We start from the raw sequence: 21,697 nt of genomic DNA on the forward strand, positions 1-21,697 counted from the left end.
GAGATTATACTTATACATAATTTTGAACAAAGATTTTGGAAATGATATAAAGAAATTAATATTGTGATTCATATCATATTATTTTGAATTCTTTGATTTCAGTTTCTATAATTATGAAAGATATATACAAATTACTTGATTTTAAAAAAGAAAAGAACCATATTTATGTTTTGACAATTATGTTGACATTTATTTCACTTCAATACATTCCAATTAAAAATTTCAATCACCATTAATAAGTTTTCAACTTTCCAAACGTAATTAACTTAATTTAGTTAATATTAATTTAATTTTATTTTATGATGACATAATCAAAATGATCCAATTATTGAAATTAATCAATAAAACATAATGAATGGTCCTGATTGTTGAAGGTGGTGTCATCAAGTTTTTCTTTTAATATATATAAAGATTTAATATGGGTTAATCTATCAAATACACTTTCTATTCGGTATAAAAGAAAGCAACTATAAAGAGAGTACATGATAGTGAAGATCGCAAGTGGAACACAATTTTATTTTTTTCTAACGTGATGAACATGGGATGATGATAAAGACAATAAAAGAAATTCATCTATTTCTTTGTTAAAAACATCAATGAAGATTATGATTAAAGATTAGGAAACTCAATTTTCCTTTATTGTAAGTAATAGATTGAAATGGTTATTATTTACGTTAAAGGGAATGGTAGCATCCTTAACACAATGTCATATCATTTTTTTTGGTTCCAATCTCACTAAGAGCATTGGGTATGGGCAGGTGTTATAACGTCATCTTATATGCCACATCAACCTTAACACCACCATAACACCATGTAGGAAATGGTGTTCCAATGTTATAACTTGTTAAGAGGTAGAAAAAGGTAGAGAGAGAAAGAGGTAGGAAAATGATTTTGATTGGTTACTATTCCCGTTTCAATATGTGGTAACGAGCACGAAAAGTGTCATAATGAGCTTCAACGAGTTGGGGGGGGGGGGGGGGGGGGTGTTCCCTGTGTCATGACGCCGTTTTCATGTGCCAACTCAGCCAATTCGTTTCTTGTTGTGACCCACACCGTATACTCTAACATATTTCCCTTACTATTTGATAGGAAGTGTTGGTGTCTCAAAGGGTGGGGGGAAGGGGAATTAAAATAAATAAAGAAATAGTAATCCGTCAAAATCAAGAGAGCAACCACCAAATACGTTGTAGACAAATGAAGCAAGAATGAAAAATATATGTGGCAGAAAAATTCATAATTTTGTGAAAGATTTTTTTTTAATATAATTTAACAAAGTTAAAAGAACAATTTATAAGTTTTTGAAAACTTAATCTTAATTTCGCAATATGATTGTCATATTACACAATATGATTGTTAAATCACATACTACATATCTCAGTAATGACATGCTACATAGAGGTGTAAATGAAACGAGATAGCTCACGAGAAACTCGAGCTCGGATCGGAAAATACTCGAAATCGACTCAAGCTCGAGCTACTCCAGTACCTTATTGAGCCGAACTCGAGTAGTAAAATACCCGGCTCAGTAAGCTCGCGAGCTTAATTGAGTATTTATAAAATTAAAATTTTACCCTTTATATACTTTTAAATTATTAAATATTTCAACACTTTTAGCTTTTATACGCCGATTAGGGAGTAAAGAATTAAGTTTCAATTCAAAACTTTTGAGAATGTTTCTTTTTTCGTGTTTTGGGTGTATGAAAAATTCAATCACATAGATGGTTGGTGCTATATTGACATTAGATGGTTTATTGTGAATTTTTTGTTATTTTGAAGAAAGTAAAAGCATGTGAAATGTTTTTAATTTGAAATGATTTTAACTTTTTTTTTTTTATTTTTATTTTTTTATTATTATTTTTTTTTAACTTTTTGTCGAACTGAACTGAGCTCGCGAGCCGAGCTCGATAGTATCGACTATTTCGTGAGTTGAGTCTGAGCTTCAAATCTAAGATTGAGGCAAGTTCGACTCGAGCTTCGAGCTCGAGTATTTTAGGCGAGTCGAGCTTCGAGCTTAGCAGTACTCGACTCGACTCGACTCGTTTACACCCCTAATGCTACACATAATTTCGTAGGAGTCACCTACACCATGAGATTTTGCAGGTTTTACCTTTTAAATGGATGATGGTTTTACCTATAAAGTGGAATTTGCTAATGTGAACTCTGAAATTCCAATTTTGATAGTAGGCTTTCCATTTTTTTGCTTAAATAAATGAGCACATCTATGACTTAAAATTTATGTCTATTTCTAAAAAATGATTTAATTTTTGCTTAAATTTTAGAAATAAAAATCTTATAGGAATTAACCAAAATTTCCGTTTTCTCTTAAATAAATAAAACGGGGCGGTAGTTTAGAAAATAAATTGAGCGGCAATTTGGGAGAGGGATAATGGCTTAAAAGGGTAATATATTCTTCGATTTGTATACATTTGGTCACTGAGTTTTTTTTTTTTTTTTTTCACATTTACCCCTTCAACTTGTTAAACTGTACACATTCAGTCCTTATGACCGGTTATTTCAGGTTAACCAGTAAAAATGTCTTAACAGAGTAATATATTTCTCATTTTGTACATATTTAGTCCTTAATATTTTTGTATACATTTAATCCTTAATTTTTTTTGTTGCAAAATATATATATATATATATATATATATATATATATATATATATATATATATATATATTATTTTTGTACTCATTCAATACTTATGAATGTTTTCTTTAAGTTTTTATCACAACATCTTACATGGAACAATCGTTAACGAGGTGTTTTAGGCTTTTGATGCTTATGTCCATTGCGATCTCGACTACTTGGTTGCTTAGGTCATGTGTTTTGAACGTCATAACTTTTCATATTATCTCGGATTTTAACGATCTTTATATCTATGCGTTTGTATTTTCGTCTACTACAACTTTCGTTTAGATTACTCCTGTTAAAAAGTAATATATTTAATTACGATCTTTATATCCATACGTTTTTTATGAATACATGTATGGATGTTTTTTTGTAAAATCGTAAGTAAAAACATATTATATTTAACGAGATTAATCTTAACGAAAGTTATAGCAAACTTAAAAGACGAACATGTAGATATAAAAATCGATAAAATCAGATATCGTATGAAGAAGTTACGACGCTCGAAATACAAAACCTAAGCCAAACCACAAGACCTATGCAATCGCGATGGACATAAGCATCAACAACCCCAAACACCTTATCAATGATAGTCCCATGTTAGATGTCGTGAGAAAAACCCTAAATAAATCATTCATAAGTATTGAATTAATACAAAAACAAAAAGTGACTTATTTTGAAACAAAAAAAAATATTAAAGACTAAATGTGTACAAAAATATTAAGGACTAAATGTGTACAAAATGAGAAATATATTACCCTAATAAGTCATTTTCTCGGCTAACATGAATTAACCGGTCATAAGGACTAGATGCAGTTTAACAAGTTGAAGGGGTAAATGTGGACGAAAAAAAAACTCAGTGACCAAATGTGTACAAATCGAAAAATATATTACCCTTTTAAGTCATTATCCCTTTGGAGATCTTAAAAAATAGAAACGCTCATCGCCTGACATCACACTCGTTCTAGCTTATGCCGTAAAAAACCCTAACTTTCGACTATCATCGCACGTATGGAAGTTGGCGTTCTACAAGTTTCCTTTCTTTTTGCAATGTGTTTAATGTGGCTTTTTATGTATCATCTTGATATGAGTTGTGTCTCTTACGTTCTTTCAATTCGACACAAATGTCAATGTCGAAACAAATTACTTATATATAACAAATGTTAAGATTTAAAAACCTTCAAATACCAGAATAGGGTGTTAGTTTATACACTTTCAAGGCTCAAATCGATTGGGAACTTAAAACTCGGGTTTACAATTGATAGGATTTACATGTCTTGATTATATAACACAATATACTTACTTCCTGTTGATCCGAAATAAAACACAAACATGTTCTCTTGATGTATGTAATAGATCATACATGCATTTTCCCTTGTGGCTATGTACATAGTTGTGTTTCTTCCTCTTGTTGCCGCTTACAAAAAAAGGTAAGAATATATTATTTTGAATCAGAAGTCGATGGAGGTGGCAATGAGCAAGTGCATGAAAGAGTGTGAAGATGAACAAATGAAGAGAAAGAAAAATGAAGTTCATTGGTTTGTGTTTCTTCCGGATGGCGTCCTTTTAAATATCCTTAAAAGGCTTCCTAATGTTTTCCTTCGTTATAACGCTAAGTATGTCTGTAAACAATGGTTCATTATAATCACTAACATGATCTTGCTAGATCACCACGCTTCTGTTATCCTCTAGAAGTCATATGGATCCTTTACAGGGCACCATGTGGATGTAAGGGAAGAAGGACAAGGACTAGAATTGAAACAACAAAATCTTGACATACATTTCTTTGGAAGGATAAAGACATGGTATAATGAGTTTCTTCTAATAACAAACCCCACCAGAAGAAGAAACTCACTGTATATTTATAATATAATTACCAAGGAAAGATCATTTCTTCCCAAATGTCCAACATCTTGTGCACAAAATGATACGAGCAGATGTGAAATGGCCCTTTCCTTTGACAAATCCAAGGGAGTATACAAGTTTGTTCACTTGTATATGGGTCTATCAATCCAATATCATATTCTAAAATTGGAAAAAGATATTCCCTAGTGTTTCCTCAAAGTGGAAAAAGATCAAATTACCTTTTAAGGGGTGTTTGGCTTATCTTTTGAGAGGCAAAAGTCCTTTTAGGAAAAGATAAAAGGTAAAAGATGTTTGGTAAAAACACTTTTAAAAGCTACTTTTGGATTTTGGATATAAGGAAAATGAGCTTTTTGGAAAAGTCAGGAAAACCTGACTTTTTGCAACTTTTACTAAAAGGACTTTTGGTCTTTCAAAAGATAAGTCAAACACCCACTTAATATGGATCATAGGGATATGGGTGAGTCAGTTGCAGTTAAGGTTCAAGGAAGGTACTTTCATTAGCATGTTAATTGTTCTAAGTACCTGGTTTCGGTTGATACTAATCTCGAATTTTAGGTAATCTTCATCCTCCTTCTGTATACAAGTGTTATAATTTACTGGTACTAAACAAAATAAAATGGTGTTTTTTGTATTATTTAGAACCTTTGTCTTAACGGTGATAGAAATTTTTAAAAAATAATAACTTTAATGATATAATTTATTGGTATATTTTTTACAAAACAAAAATGAGTGATTTTTTTAAGACTTTGCTACCTCGTAAATCATTTTTCTTTTTATATTTTGCTTCTCAATCGACTCAAAGAGGGCGGTAGGAAAGTTTAAGCTATGGAGTTAAGAGATCGAAATTTTGAAAAAAGAAAACTGCCAAAGTGGAAGTTAAAGTTTGATCCAAAGCAAGCTTAGGAATCAATTTCGTGAAGGAATCAACAGGTCTTTGTATATACGAGGGAAATTGAGTTACGTAAACCCAACTGGTGTATGTATGATGTTAGCCAACTTATTGTTAATCGAATTTTTTTGTTGAAATTTGAAAGATGAGGTAATGTGATAGGAGTACAATGATTATGAAGGATATGAATCATTATCTTTTTGAAATTTATAAAATCTGGGATTTTGTCAAATTAGTCGGATTTTGACCTAAATATAGTTTAACACTTGAAAACCCCCTTTGTAGCATGTGGTGTGGTTGTTGTTAAGGTGGGAAGAACTTAATATCTTTCAGATGAAAACGGAAAGGCCATGGGTTTTGGAATTTTGTGGTGTTGGGTGTGGGTTGAATCTACTCGATTATGGAACCAATCCATATAAACACGATGCACATACCTCAAACCTTTAACCACGAACTCTATCCCTTAATCAATTCCATAACCCTAATCCAATCGATTTCTGCACAAAAATGGTTCTTAATGTTTAATAATACCCAATTTGTACTCGAGAGTTCTTTTAGGTAGCGTTTGGTACATAGGAGTGGATAGAACAGAACATAACATGTTTTTTTAGATAGTGTTTGGCAATGATCAGACAGGAACAAAAATAGTTATTGACCAAGTCAAATGGGACTATATTTGATTAAATTTTAGTCCCGCCCAAAAAGATGGAACAAAGTGGAACAAAAACATTTTGACAAATATATCCATACTTTTATTCTCATGTTTCTTTTTTTTATTTATTTATTACCCGACCATTTTTTTTTTCGTTAAACCCCATTACTGCAATTAATGTTTTGCATCTTACTAATTACCTTTTTTACTTTCTGTTGAGTTTATAATTTATGAACAATGTTAACATATATTGCATGACTTAATTTTCAATACAATTATTTAATAAACCTTGTGAATCTTTTTTGTGTGCTTATGATTAGATATCTTCTGTGATATATATATATATATATATATATATATATATATATATATATATATATATATATATATATATATATATATATATACTTAGGTTATTCTATTTAAACTAAATATTGTATTATTGTATACATAACTGTGAACCAATCATTTTATTTATTTTTGGATAGTGAATAATACATATTATTAAATTAAATATAATTAAAAAATACCTTCTAATTTCATTCTAAGGGTATTTTAGTCAATTAACATAAATTTAAAAAAGGAAAATTGCATATTTTAAGGAAAATAGATTCTATTAATTTTAAAAATCTGATTCTATGTATGATAATTCTCCTAATTTGAAATATTCTGACGGAATATTTTTATCAACATATTAAAAAATAATAAATATGATTAAACCATATAAGAATACACATTCTGACATAATATATATTTTGATTTAATAAACTTCTTGAAGAATAACAAAATTTTGGATACAAGTTAGAAAAAATTTCATTACATTCTTAGAAAAAGAAAAAGAAAAATTATATATTATTCTATGAGAATGTTACACTTATTAATAACGAAAAAACACAATATATAAATCATTCTTCCAGAATATGCTAATATATTTATTTTTTTTCATTATATTGTATACTATTCTGGTAGAATAATCAATTTTTTTTGGAAGATTGGTGGTTATTGTTCATCTTCATCCCATACAATGTTCATCTTCAAAATTCTATTCTGGCAGAATCAAAATTCAAGATTTCATTCCAGTAGAATGTTGTAAGCTTCATATGTACCATTTTTTTCTTTGATATCTCTCATTTCGTACCTACAAAAATAATAGTATTCAACACTTGATCATTAAAAATAATGGTAATCAACACTAATAAAACAATATAACAAATGTAAATTAATTTTCAATTTAAAAAAAAAGTGAAGGAAGAGAGTTGTTCACTTTGTTGCATCCCCCCTATTCCAAAGCTTGATGATCACTACATTATTTACAAAAAGTAACAATAAGAAAAAAAATGTCCCGAATCACATTCCATTCCGTTGTGATGCTCAATTCCATTCCCTCTTTGATTACTGCATACCAAAGGATTACATACCTATAAATATATTTTGCGGGCAGCTTCAAATCATAGTTATGTATGAATTCTTTTTTTTTTTTTTTTTCATGTTGCAATCCAAAATACAGGTGGTGAAAAGAATTATAAATCTTGCCAAATATCAGATATGGGGATCAAGGAACTCTGTTAACTATAAACTGAAAGAGTTTTGTAATACTTACATTTGCAGAATTCATTGAAGGGCTTGTATAGCTTGAACCAACAAGAATCACCACCATAGTTGCCATGGAAATCATCCAATTCTTCAAGAACAAGCTCTTGGGCCATTATTTCGATCATATACTGTTCAAGGTCCATCCCTTTTGCCTTAATATAATATCAAGAATTCCCGTTTGCGTCACTTCTTCTGGGTTCAATCTTCACTGTTTGTCAAAATTGGATTTATGGTTTTTTTTTTCCGATTGTTTCACATGTGAATGTAGTCGGAAACGAGGTCTCTGAATCGTGACTCATATTTGCAATCAGAGTCGAGCCCATTATTGGAATGAATGGATTTAGGTATTGACATGGATTCACGTTTGAAGTATGATGTTCAGATCGAATGAAATTGGGACTCAATCGGGATGAACAATGGTCAACAGAAAAGTCAAAATTATGTTACCAGCAAACGTTCGGCTCGAATTGGCGTTGTGTTTGATTGATTTGGATGAACAACAACATTGTTGTCACTCTTCGGATTTGGGATTTTGCTGGAGTCGATGAAGGTGTATATAAGAAAAGAAATTAGGTTAAAACTGAATGTTAGCATGATTACAGGGAGTATTTGTGGAAGCTATTAATCAAATTACTAAAATACCCTTATTTATTTATTTAATTATTTAAATATTTATTCAATTTTGATAGGCCCACAATTATGCATACAATAACACAATATTTAGTTTAAACACCTGAACCTATATATATATATACAATTCAGTCATTTTAATGTCATGTGTTGTCTCATCCTGGTGTCTCCAAACGCTTAATAGGTAATTTGACCAGTGTTGTCCAGTCCAGTGTTGTCCAGTCCAGTATTGTTCAGTCCAGTCCAATGCACCAAACACTGCCTTAAGATCTTCACTATACTTGATTTCATATAAACACGGTGCACACATCTTCAAACTTCCAAGATTTACAACATGACCCCCAAAAATTTCGTTCTTTCAAATGTACCAAAAAGTTAATTTTTTAAAAAAACCACCAAATTTTCGAAATAATGCAGTCGATCCATTTATTTCATATTTTATACCATCAAAATACAAGATTCTCCAAATACTCAATATATTTTAAAGTATATTTAAAATATGCTGCAACTCATGGACAACATTTTTGATATTCATCCGTTGTGGTGGGAAATCCAAGGAGCATGATACTCCAAGCTTGATAATTGAAGCCAAACATTCCTCCATTTTCTTTGCATTTGCTGTTGTATGTTTTGTAGCAATAGCATCCTCTTGAAGAAAATTCAGGAGGTCGTCATCAATGACATTTGTTACATGGTCTGGCAAGCATGCAAACTTATGAAGGCTAAGGCCTTCGTTAAAGATGCTGTCCGTGGGCCTCTTCCCTGTCATCACTTCCAATAATAGTATTCCAAAACTACACTGCTTGTCATCTCACTCCCAACACCATACTCTGCAACTTATAAGCACAATTACTTTAGGAAAAAGGTAATATACTACAAATAAATATGAGCATGTGGGAATAAATGGCCTTTACCTGGAGGTGTGTACCCAATCGTTCCTCTAATGCCACTTGTGTTGTTTTTGTTTGAATTTGTTCCAAGAAATCGAGCTAAACCAAAGTCTCCAACATGGGCCACCATATCATCGTCGTCAAGTAGAATGTTGCTAGGCTTTAGGTCACAGTGAAGGATGGATGGCTGACAGTGATTGTGAAGATAATCAAGTGCAGATGCGACATCAATGAGAATATTTATTCTCTGTAAAAGATTCAGTCTGGATGTATTTGCACTTGAATGCAACCAATCATGTAAGCTCCCATTGGGTATGAACTCGTAGATTAAAGCTTTGAAGTCTTTGCCTTGAAAGTCAACACTTGAACATGAAGTTATTATCTTTAACAGATTCCGGTGTCGAATAATCTGCCACGCTTCACACTCCGCTTTAAAGCTTTTGTGAGCACCTCGGTTTTGAAGATGTAGAACTTTGACTTCAACAATCGTATCATCATGATCATCAAGGACTCCTTTGTAAACAGAGCCAAACCCACCCTCGCCTATCAAATTGGCTTGGGAGAAGCCATTGGTAGCCTTGAGAAGTTGACTGTATGATACTTTCATGAACCGTTCTCCTCTTGATGATTGAGACGGTTGACTCTTCTTCTTCTTACATAAAAAATATGCAAAACATAATATGGTGAAAAGTGTGGATGCAATCAGAATGAATATGGCGAACAAAGGAAACCTATTTTTATGTTTATCATGTGTCTCCCTGCATTTGGGCAACCCAAGTTCAGGCAAGCCACCACAAAGCCTCCTATTTCCCAAAACAGAGAATGCACTTGCATTGGCAAAAACTCCTATCACCGGTACTTCACCCTCAAAATCATTAAATGATAGGTTTACATATTCAAATGAGAACTGTTCTGAGAATCGAGGAATTTGGCCTGATAAATTATTATGAGAAAGATCGAGGGTCAAAACTCCTTTCATGGAAATTAATGCTGGAGGTACAATGCCTTGAAACAAGTTGCATTTGAGGGATAAAAATGAAAGGCTAGTGCAACTACCAATGCTATTAGGAATCTTACCTGATAAACTATTATGAGATAAATCCAAATAAGTTAACATCTTGAGGTCGCCAACCTCTATTGGAAGTGACCCAGACAGGTTGTTTTGAGAAAGATTTAGTATGATGGTTAGAGATGTAAGTTGAAGAAGTTGAGTAGGTATTTTTCCACTGAGTTTATTATCGTCAAGGTGTAACTCCAATAGATGATGACAATTTCCCAGGCTTGATGGAATATGTCCTCCCAATCTGTTGGAATTTAACCAAAGGCCAGTCAACAATGATAAGTTCCCAATGGCATCTGGAATTGGCCCTGAAAATTGGTTGTTATATAAGTAAGCTTCTTGTAGGTTTTGAAGCTTATGAATGGTGGAGGGTATTTTTCCTGTAAATTGGTTTTCTGTTAAAGAGAAACCGATCAAGCCGACCAGATTACCTATACTTGAAGGGAGGTTTCCATGAAAATCATTTCTATCTAAAGTTAGAATACTTATTTGATCAGAAAGATTTTACCAATTGATGTGGGCAGCACTCCTTGAAAATTGCAGTTACTAAGATGTAACACCTTTATTCTGCTGCAGTTCTTCAAAGTATCAATAAACTTCATATCGTCTGCTTCTCCAAATCCATAGATGTTATTACCCAAGGATACAAAATACATATCTTTTAGTTTTGCAAAGTCAATTTTCAGCTTCCCCCTAAAATTGTTATCCATCAATTCAAGAAATTTTAACTTCGAACAGTTAGATATGGAGGGTGGAATAGGTCCGGTCAGTTTGTTACCCCGTAATTGAAGGAACTCAAGATGAGGGAGCATTTCATCTATGGCTGAAGGAAGACTACCAGTAAGCTGATTGACAGGTGAGGAAAAATTAGTTAGGAGTGAGAGGTTAAAAATGGAATGAGGGATGGTTCCAGATAAGTTACAAGCACCTGAGTAAAATTCTGTTAAAATTTTCCAATTTCCTAAGGTGTCAGGAATGCTCCCACCCAACGGATTTCTTGTAGCAGAGAACAGTTCCATTGATGTTATATTCCCCAAAACAGGCGGGATTCCACCGGTTAAGTTATTATCATAAACTGAAAGATAAGTAAGTTTGGAGAGGAAACTGATCTCTTTTGGGTATGCTTCCAACTAGCTTGTTAGCATAGAGTCCAAGCTCTTCAAGGTTAGAACAACCAGACAGGTTAGTTGGAATGACTCCCTTGAGTTTATTGTAGACAAGTTGGAGAAAACGTAGCCTTGATAGACGACCGAGTTCATGAGGGATCGTACCTTGAAAACTGTTATTCTTGAGATAAAGATCACGAAGGAAGCTGAGGTTCCCTACATAAGGAGACAACGAGCCGTGTAGGCCCCGCGACTCCAATACTAGAGCGCAGTCACTCTTTTATTATTCTGCTTCCCACATGAAACACCACTCCAATCACAGAAATGAAAGGAAGTGTTCCATGAGCTTAGACCTTCTTCATTCATGATCATTGACTTGAACTGCAACAGAGCTTGATAATCGGTCTCATTACCACCATCATTGGAAGCAGAAATGGAGGCTGTAATCAGAAAAATAACAAGAGTAGAAAAGAGGAAAGCAATACGAGAGTTCATTTTAATTTGGTACTAAATTTAGGAGTACAAGAATTTTTGGCTTTTAAATTACTCATTTTTTTGCTGTTACCAAGACAAATGACAACCCTACGACCCATCAACATAACCCCTGTGCTTTCATTTTATTTTTGCAGAGCTTCATATATTTGGAATCTTGCGGTGTTGGTTGTGGCCACCGGAACAAGTGTTTATGGAATTTATATATGTAGGGTTCAAAAAACCGTTAGTAGGTGGAGAAGGCCAAGGCCATATTAATTTACTTTGGCTTTACAGTTTTTGTGAAGGACTATGCATCATCTTTGAAAATCACTGTCCAATGAAAAAAAATGTTCGGAAACCTAACTTACCATCTTCGATTAGCCATAAATATATAAAATCCATGGTACATCTAATTGGACTGGGTTAAAGAGCCTAGTCATGTGGATCACATGTGAAAGGCTAAACAACCCACGCTCAGCAGGGGGCGGATGTAGGATTTCATAGTAAGGGTATTATGATTCCAATCTCTACCCTATGACGATTTCTCCCTAATAAGAAAAAAAAACTAAACATACACAACATCAACAACCCTTTTATTATAAGAACCAGTTGGTTTTCATTACATACAAACAAAAACCCTTTTATTATATGAATCACCATCTTTTTGAAATTTATAAAATCTGGGATTTTGTCAAATTAGTCACATTTTGACCTAAAGATAGTTTCACACTTTAAAACGCCCTTTGTAGATGTATAGTTGTTGCTAATAATATATTTTAGATGAAATAATGCCATTTATATGTTTAAAACTTAAAGGATTGTAAAGTAGTATGGAAGAAATCAAGAAACTGATAGCAATGGGTTAGTGATGGTTTTTGGACAGAAATGGTGAACTAAGCTTTAGAACACCCCTAAGTTAGTGCCATGTCTTCCTTTTTGTTTATACATATCTAATTTACCTAATTAAAAGACTAACTTCTCTTTTGTCTCAAATCAGTGTTACTGCCGATTCAATTTATGGCATTGCCGGTTTTTAAATTTATAGGCAAATACCAAAAAAGTGTCAAGTTTTACACACTTAGTGGAATCAATGTCATCCACAAACATAACCCCTGCCCATTCATTTTCTTTTTTGAGAACTTCGACTTCATATATGATGATGAGAAGTCCAACCAATTCATGAAAATAAAAAAACCACATAAACGCCACAAACACGTGCGTGTGAACGAAATTGAAAAGAGGAAGACCATGGATTTGGAATTTTGTGGTGTTGTGTTGGGTGTAGGTTGAATCTAATTGATTATGGAATTTATTTAAACAAATCGGTCGATATAAACACAGTGCACATGCTTCAAACCTTTGACCACGAACTCTATCCCTTAATCGATTCCACAACCTTAATCCAAAAAAAAAATTGGTTCTTAATCTTTAATAATATGCTCAATTTGTTGTTGGATTCTTTTCTTTGTTTCTTATCCCACCAACAAAAACCCAACATGAAAAAAAAAAAACAATAAATGGTATATGTATTTTTCAAACTTCCAAGATTTGCAACTTGACCCTCCAAAGATTCCATTCTTTCAACTCTACCCAATTTTTTTCTTAAAAGACCACGACATTTTCAAAATAATACATTCAATCCATTTATTTCATAGTTTATACCATCAAAATACAAGATTCAGCAAATACTCAAATACATCCATATTTAACAATAAATACACACAATCTGGACTCACATGACACCTCACATATTTTGAAGCATATCCGGAATATGCTGCAAGTCACGGACAACATTTTCAATATTCATCCGTTGTGGTGGGGAATCCATAGAGCATGATACTCCAATCTTCACAGTTAAGGCCATGCATTCCTCTATTTTCTTTGCTTTTGCTTCCGTACATTGCGTAGCAATAACTTCCTCTTGAAGTAAATTCAGAAGGTCATCATCAATAACATCGGTCACATGGTCTGGCAAAGCCATGTCTGCAAATTTATGAAGGCTGAGGCCTTCATTAAAGATGTTGTCCGCTGGCTTCTTCCCTGTCATCACCTCCAACAATAGTATTCCAAAACTGTAGACATCCCCACTACTTGTCATCTCACTCCCAACGCCATACTCTGCAACTTATAAGTGATTACTTTAATAAAAGGAAATGTAGTAGCGACAAATATATATGAGCATGTGGTAATAAATAAACTTTACCTGGAGGTGCAAACCCAATTGTTCCTCTATGCCACTTGTGCTGTTTTGGTCTGAATTTATTCCAAGAAATCGAGCTAAACCAAAGTCCCCAACATGAGCCACCATATCATCATCTAGCAGAATGTTGCTAGGCTTCAGGTCACAGTGAATGATGGCTGGCAGGCAATGATTGTGAAGATAATCAAGTGCAGATGCGGAATCAAGGAGGATGTTAATTCTTTGAAGAAGGTTTAGTCTAGATGTACTTGAACTTGAATGCAACCAGTCATGTACACTCCCATTGGGCATGAACTCGTATACCAAAGCTTTGAAGTCATTGCCTTGAAAATCAACACTTGAACATGACGTTATTATCTTCAAAAGATTCCGGTGTCGAATGTTCCGCCATGCTTCACACTCTGCTATAAAGCTTTTGTGAGCACCTCGGTTTTGCAGATGAAGAACTTTGACCACAACAATTTTACCATCATGATCATCAAGGACTCCTTTGTAAACAGAGCCAAAGCCACCCTCGCCAATCAAATTGGCTTCGGAGAAGCCGTTGGTAGCCTTTAGAAGTTGACCGTATGAAGCTCTCATGAACAGTTCATCCCTCGATGATGGAGACGGTTGGCCCTTCCTTTTCTTACACCAAACATATGCAAAACATAATATGGTGAAAAGTATGGATGCAATCGGGATGAATATGGCGAACAAAGGAAACCTTTTTTTATGTTTATCATGTGTCTCATTGCATTTGGGTAACCCAAGCTCAGCCAAGCCACCACAAAGCCTGCTATTCCCCAATACAGAGAATGCACTTGCATTGGCAAACACTCCTACCACCGGTACTTCACCCTCAAAATTGTTAAAGGATAGGTTTACATATTCTAATAAGGTGAACTGTTCCAAGAAACGAGGAAACTGGCCCGATAAATTATTATGAGAAAGATCGAGGGTCGAAACTCCTTTCATGGAACTTAATGACGGTGGTACCATGCCTTGAAGTGTGTTGCCTTTGAGGGATAAGAATAAAAGGCTAGTACAACCACCAATGCTACTAGGAATGCTCCCTGATAAATTATTATCAGATAAATCCAGGTAAGCCAACAACTTGAGTTCACCAACCTCTATTGGAAGTGAACCAGACAGGTTGTTACGAGAAAGATCTAATGCTATGGTTAGAGATGAAAGTTGAAGAAGTTGCTTAGGTATTTTTCCGCTAAGTTTTTTGTCATCAAGGTACAATTTCGATAGATGATGACAATTTCCCAGGCTTGATGGAATATGTCCTTCCAATCTGTTGGAATTTAACCAAAGGCAAGTCAACAATGATAAGTTTCCGATGAAATCTGGAATCGGCCCTGAAAATTGGTTGTCATATAGATAAGCAACTTCTAGCTTGTTAAGCTTACCAATGGTGGACGGGATTTTTCCTGTGAACCAGTTTCGTGATAAAATTAAAGTGTTTAAGCCGACTAGATTTCCTATACTTGAAGGGAGGTGTCCATATAAATTATTTCCTTCTAAGTCTAGATCATAGAGTCGATGAGAAAGATTACCAATTGATGTGGGCAGCACTCCTTGAAGCTTGCAATCATAAATCTGCAAAATCTCTAATTTGCTGCAGTTATTCAAAGTATCAATAAACCTCATATCATCATCACCTTCTCCGAGTCCACTACTGATGTAACCACCAAGGGTTATCACGCAAAGATCTTTTAGTTTTGCAAAGTCGATTGTCAACTTCCCACTAAAATTGTTTTCTTGCATTTCAATAAGTAGTAATTTCGAACAATTAGCTATCGAGGGTGGAAGAGGTCCGGTCAGCTGGTTACCCCATAATTGAAGGATTTCAAGATGAGGGAGCATTGCACCAAACGATGAGGGAAGACTACCAGTGAACTGATTCCCAGGCAAGGAAAAATTAGCTAGGATTGAGAGATTATAAGTTGAATGAGGGATGGTTCCAAATAAATTACAAAAACCACAGCCAAAACCTGTTAAGCTTTTCCAATGGCCTAAGGAGTCTGGAATGCTCCCACCCAACGGATTTTCAGCAGCAGAGAACACTTCCATCGATGTTATATTCCCCAAGACAGGCGGGATTCCACCTGTTAACTTGTTTGTACCAACATCAAGAAAAGTAAGTTTTGAGAGGAAACTAATCTCTTTGGGTATGCTTCCAACTAGCTTGTTATCATAGAGTCTAAGATCTTTAAGGTTATGACAACGAGACAGATTAGTTGGAATGACCCCGTTGAATTTGTTAGAGCCAAGATAGAGGAAACGTAGCCTGGAAAGACGACCGAGTTCATGAGGGATCCTTCCTTGAAAGCTGTTGTTTGAGAGATAAAAGAAGCGAAGGAAGCTGAGGTTTCCTACATGAGGAGACAACGAGCCTTCTAGGCCTTGCGACTCCAACGATATAGCAGTGACTCTTCTGTGAAGTTTCCCACATGAAACACCGCTCCAAGCACAGAAATGGAAGGAAGAGTTCCATGAGATTAGAGCTTCTTCATTCCTGATCATAGACTTGAACTTCAAGAGCGCTTGATAATCGGTCTCATTACTGGAAGCGGAGATGGTGGAGGTAATCAGAGATAGAACAAGACAAAAAAAGAAGAAAGCAATATGAGAGTTCATATTGGAACTACGTAGGACTACAATGATAATCGCATGCTGGTTTTTTAATTTATACTCAGTTTTTGCTTGTTAATATTGTACGTGACATGCAAGCGGTGGATATGAATGCCATCCATAAATCCGGAATCTTGACCAAGACAAATTGAGGATCCTACGAGTCAAATTACTTATAGCAATAATTCGTATATATGCTCCAGACATGGACTTTAAACAGTTTTGAAGATAAGAAACAGACTAAGAGCTAGCTATTATATGAAATTATGAACTGATCGAGTTCCAACAAAACAGTTTTACCATAATTGGTGGAATTGGTACAAGTGCTCTTTAGACGGTTTTTTTTAACCTTTTTTGGTTTAGATCTTTATAAAATCCAAAAAAAAAATGTTTACTCTCTATAAATCAAAGTTTTTTATTTATTAAACTTTATTGACACCTTCTAACCCTTTGCGTAACTTTTATTTGGCTAAGAGTTGTAGCTTTCAACACAATGACATGACATGTATTCTAACCCCTCTTTGGGTATAGAATAATAAGAGAACCATTTTTCCATATTAAATTCCAAAAATTGTTTACTAAAAAAGACAACCAGTATTCTAACCCCTCCATTGGGTTTAGAATATATATGAAAAAACTATTTTCCACATAAAACTCCAAAATTTGTTTTAGAAAACCAAAAAACAATAAGTATATATATTCTAACCCCCTTTTTGGGTTTAGAATAGTAACACAACTATCTTTCTGCATTAAGTTCCTAATTTGTTTTAGAAAGCAAAATACCACGGGTATTCTAACTCCTGTGTGGTTTAAGAAAATCTCGCTTAAGTGTTTGAATCCCACGTTTTATGGATGTTCAGTATCAAAAACATTCACAATAACTAAATTAGGAGTACAAGGATTTCTGGCTTTTAAGTTTATACTCTTTTCTGGGTCTTCAGCCTTTCACATGTGATTCCCATGCATAGAGCCCATGATCGGCTCTGTAGCTCTATCCTGTAACTCTATCCTTTAACTAAAGAGTTTACAACATGAGCTATAGAGCAGGTTAAAATGGATAATAATATAACACAGTTCTACAACTGGGATCTATGCATGGGAATCTCATGTGAATGGCGATCGGTCCCTGTAGGAAAATAAAGCTGTAAGAGAGAGTTAGTAGAAAGGTCCCTAAGGCCGTGTTTGATACGCATCTTTCTAGGTTCAAACAGATCTTTTTGGTTGAATAGACCGGAAAGACTGTTTGATTTGCACAAAAAATGAGTCTTTTCCGGTAAGATATGTCTTTCCCAGAAAGCCCCAAAATCATATCTTTCTGGCTGAATGGGCTGGAAAGACAATTATGCACCAAACCCCGCCTCTTTCTTTCTTTCTTAGATTATTAATTTTTTTTAAATAACTTTTTTTAAATTCATTTTTTATTGAATTAATCCTTTTTTTCATTATTCAGCGCAGTCAATCAGATGTACAATCAAACAACATGATTTCTTTCCTAGTTAGAAAATTTTCCCGGACAGCACTTTCCCACACAGAAACGATCAAATGGGACCTAAGTATACTGATTTTTGCTGTTTTGGTCCCTAAAAGATATATCTTGTAATTTTAATCTTTATTTGAATGTATTGTAACGTGTTTTATCCTTATTTTGATGTTTTATAACAAGTTTGGTCTTTAATCTAAATAAAATGACTATTATATATAATTTTTATTATTATTTATTTTGTATATATATATTAATATTAATTTGAGTGGTGATTTCTCCCTTCTTTCCTGTACCATCAATATCCCACTCTCTGCCCTAAGATGTTTTATCCCTTCTTTTAATTTATCCGTATGTTTTCTCTTTACACTACTACAAAAAAAAAGCATTACCGACGGCCAAAACCGTCGGTAATCTGTCGCTAATACTCTTTTACGGAATTGTAACAAACAAAAATCCGTCGGTATATTCTTGTCCCTAATGTTTGTAACGAATTTCAGACGGTTACAGTTAATTTTTAGTGACGGATTTTTCCGTTGGAAATAGTAACGGATCACCAACATAATATTTTTTGCAACGGATTACCGACTGAATTTGTTTGCAACAGATTCCCGACGGAACAATTTACTGACGGATTACCAATGGAATCTTGAATATCCTACTAACGGATTACCGACGGAATTTGGAATAATTTACTAACGGATTACCAATGGAATCTCGAAATGACTTGATTACTAACGGATTACCGACTATTTTTTTTGAGACAGATTAGCGACGGATTTTGGCATTATAATTTTTTTTATAAATTCATGAAAAAATTTAAAAATTAAAAATAATTACATATTCAATACATAAAATTTTTAAACATAAATCAAATCTATATTTTAAAACCAACAAATATAAAAGTAAATCTATAAATTTCAATCCATTAAATCCATATTCGACATTATACATTAAATCCATAAATTTCAATCCATATTCGATATTTAAAAGGCATCAAATTAAAAATTTCATCTATAATTCTCAAGACGTCAACAACCGATGGAGAGTATCCTTATTGATTAGCTCGTGGATTTCACATCTATCATTGAGAGTTGTTAGCACTCCTTGAAAATTGCAGTTACTAAGATGTAACGCCTTTATTCTGCTGGAGTTCTTCAAAGTATCAATAAACTTCATATCGTCTGCTTCTCCAAATCCATAGATGTTATTACCCAAGGATACAAAATATATATCTTTTAGTTTTGCAAAGTCTATTTTCAGCTTCCCCCTAAAATTGTTGTCCATCAATTCAAGAAATTTTAACTTCGAACAGTTGGATATGGAGGTTGGAATAGGTCCGATCATTTTGTTACCCCGTAATTGAAGGAACTCAAGATGAGGGAGCATTTCACCTATGGCTGAAGGAAGACTACCAGTAAGCTGACCGGTGAGGAAAAATTAGTTAGGAGTGAGAGGTTAAAAATGGAATGAGGGATGGTTCTAGATAAGTTACAAGCACCAAGGTAAATTTGTGTTAAGCTTTTCCAATTTCCTAAGGTGTCATTAATGCTCCCACCCAACGGATTTCTTGTAGCAGAGGACAGCTCCATTGATGTTATATTCCCCAAAACAGGCGGGATTCGACTGGTTAAGTTATTATCATAAACTGAAAGATAAGTAAGTTTGGAGAGGAAACTGATATCTTTGGGTATGCTTCCAACTAGCTAGTTAGCATAGAGTCCAAGCTATTCAAGGTTAGAACAACCAAACAGGTTAGTTGGAATGAATCCGTTGAATTTATTGTTGCCAAGTTGGAGAAAACGTAGCCTGGATAGACGACCCAGTTCATGAGGTATCGTACCTTGAAACTGTTATTCTTGAGATAAAGATCACGAAGGAAGCTGAGGTTCCCCAGATAAGGAGACAACGAGCCGTGTAGGCCTTGTGAATTAAGTACTAGAGCAGTGACTCTTTTATTCTGCTTCCCACATGAAACACCACTCCAATCACAAAAATGAAAGGAAGTGTTTCCATGAGCTTAGAACTTCTTCATTCATGATCATTGACTTGAACTGCAACAAAGCTTGATAATCGGTCTCATTACCACCATCATTGGAAGCAGAAATGGAGGCGGAAATCAGAAAAATAACAAGAGTAGAAAAGAGGAAAGCAATACGAGAGTTCATTTTAATTTGGTACTAAATTTAGGAGTACAAGAATTTCTGGCTTCTAAATTTACTCTTTTTTTTGCTGTTACCAAGCCAAATGAGGACCCTACGACCCATCAACATAACCCCTGTGTTTTCATTTGACAATTATCTTCTATTTTGGCAAGGATAATCACCCAATATCAATAAAAATCGGATTTTATGAATTAAAAACGTTTATGGTAAGTATCCCAAGCCAAAACAGCAAGAAAATCGCCAAAAAACGCTGCCAGACTCGCTGACTCGTCGAGTCAGCACTGGACTCGTCGAGTCAGCACTGGACTCGTCGAGAACCCAGTGGACTCGGCGAGTTCAGTCATGGACTCGGCGTGTCCAGCCCCAAAATTTAAAAAAATCATTTTTCAGCCAATTTTCGATCAAGTGAGCATCAAATTCACTAACAAACTGCCCTAGGCTCTGATACCACTGATGGGTTTTGAGCAAAACATCATTCCTATGATGTACATGCAAACCCTAATAGCTTTGGATCTAGTTTGTCTAATGAACATGCAATTGATTATCCAAAGCCATAAACTCTAGATCTAATAAACTATAACTGAAATTAGGGTTTAGATCTTACCTTTGATTGTTATATATCAATAACAATCAATCATTGGCTTCAGAAAGCTTAGTGCCTCAAGTGTTGCACCTCTAATGGAGTCACAAACACCACTAAGCAACTTGGATGAAGAGGAAGGAGAGAGGAGGCACCAAAAGCGGCTGGAAACCCTAAAGGAACACTTAGCCATGTTTTTGGGTCTCAAGGTTCTTTAAATAGGTAGGCAATTAGGGTTATCTAACAAGGAAACCCTAATTTGACTGCTTAAGCCCTAAGCAGCCCATGGACCCCTTCTGGAACATGCCTTGGACTATTTCTAATGGGCTTCCCCATAGAATTCGTCCAACCTATTATCCCAAGGTGATCCATAGCCCAATTGCAATTATCTTATAATTACAATTCCAGTCCCCTAAGTTTAATTAATCTCTTTTAGCCACAAATTAATTCTTTATTAATTCTTGACTAATATTAATTAAACAATATGATTTCTCCTTTAATATATTATTCTCATAATATCATAATTAAACCTTTCTCTCCTTAATTCATCCTACATATTGCTATGGTGAAGGCAACCCAAAATGACCACACTCATAATCGGGTCAAGTACATACCAAAATAGTTATGGACTTAGACACTAATCCAATAGTCTCCCACTTGGATAAGTCTAATAACTATTTTGCATAACTTTAGAACCTGATCAGCAATCGCAGCTTTCAAAAGCCGCTGTCAACTCTGATCTTATCAGATACGCGTGTCCTTTAGATAAGGGATTATATATTCTGCCATTCTCAAGATATCGTATAGACACGTTACATGGATTTAAATCATTCTCTCTGTCTATGTATTGTTTCCCGA

General features: G+C 34.3%; 2 pseudogenes across 2 annotated transcripts; both read right to left on the bottom strand.

Moving 5' to 3' along the window:
- Positions 1-8,597: 8,597 nt before the first annotated feature.
- LOC145088539 (uncharacterized) lies at positions 8,598-11,935 on the bottom strand (annotated as a pseudogene). Its single transcript, XR_013701169.1, has 2 exons — positions 9,177-11,935; positions 8,598-9,092 (listed from the first exon to the last, which is right to left on the bottom strand). The product of XR_013701169.1 is annotated as an uncharacterized LOC145088539 (transcript).
- A 1,400-nt stretch (positions 11,936-13,335) lies between these two features.
- Positions 13,336-16,651, bottom strand: LOC145088540 (uncharacterized; annotated as a pseudogene). Its single transcript, XR_013701170.1, has 2 exons — positions 13,996-16,651; positions 13,336-13,910 (listed from the first exon to the last, which is right to left on the bottom strand). The product of XR_013701170.1 is annotated as an uncharacterized LOC145088540 (transcript).
- Between the last annotated feature and the right edge of the window lie 5,046 nt (positions 16,652-21,697).

The sequence above is a fragment of the Lactuca serriola genome, chromosome 2 (assembly GCF_051521515.1).
Source record: "Lactuca serriola cultivar US96UC23 chromosome 2, Lser_US96UC23_V15, whole genome shotgun sequence".
NCBI classification, from domain to species: domain Eukaryota; kingdom Viridiplantae; phylum Streptophyta; class Magnoliopsida; order Asterales; family Asteraceae; genus Lactuca; species Lactuca serriola.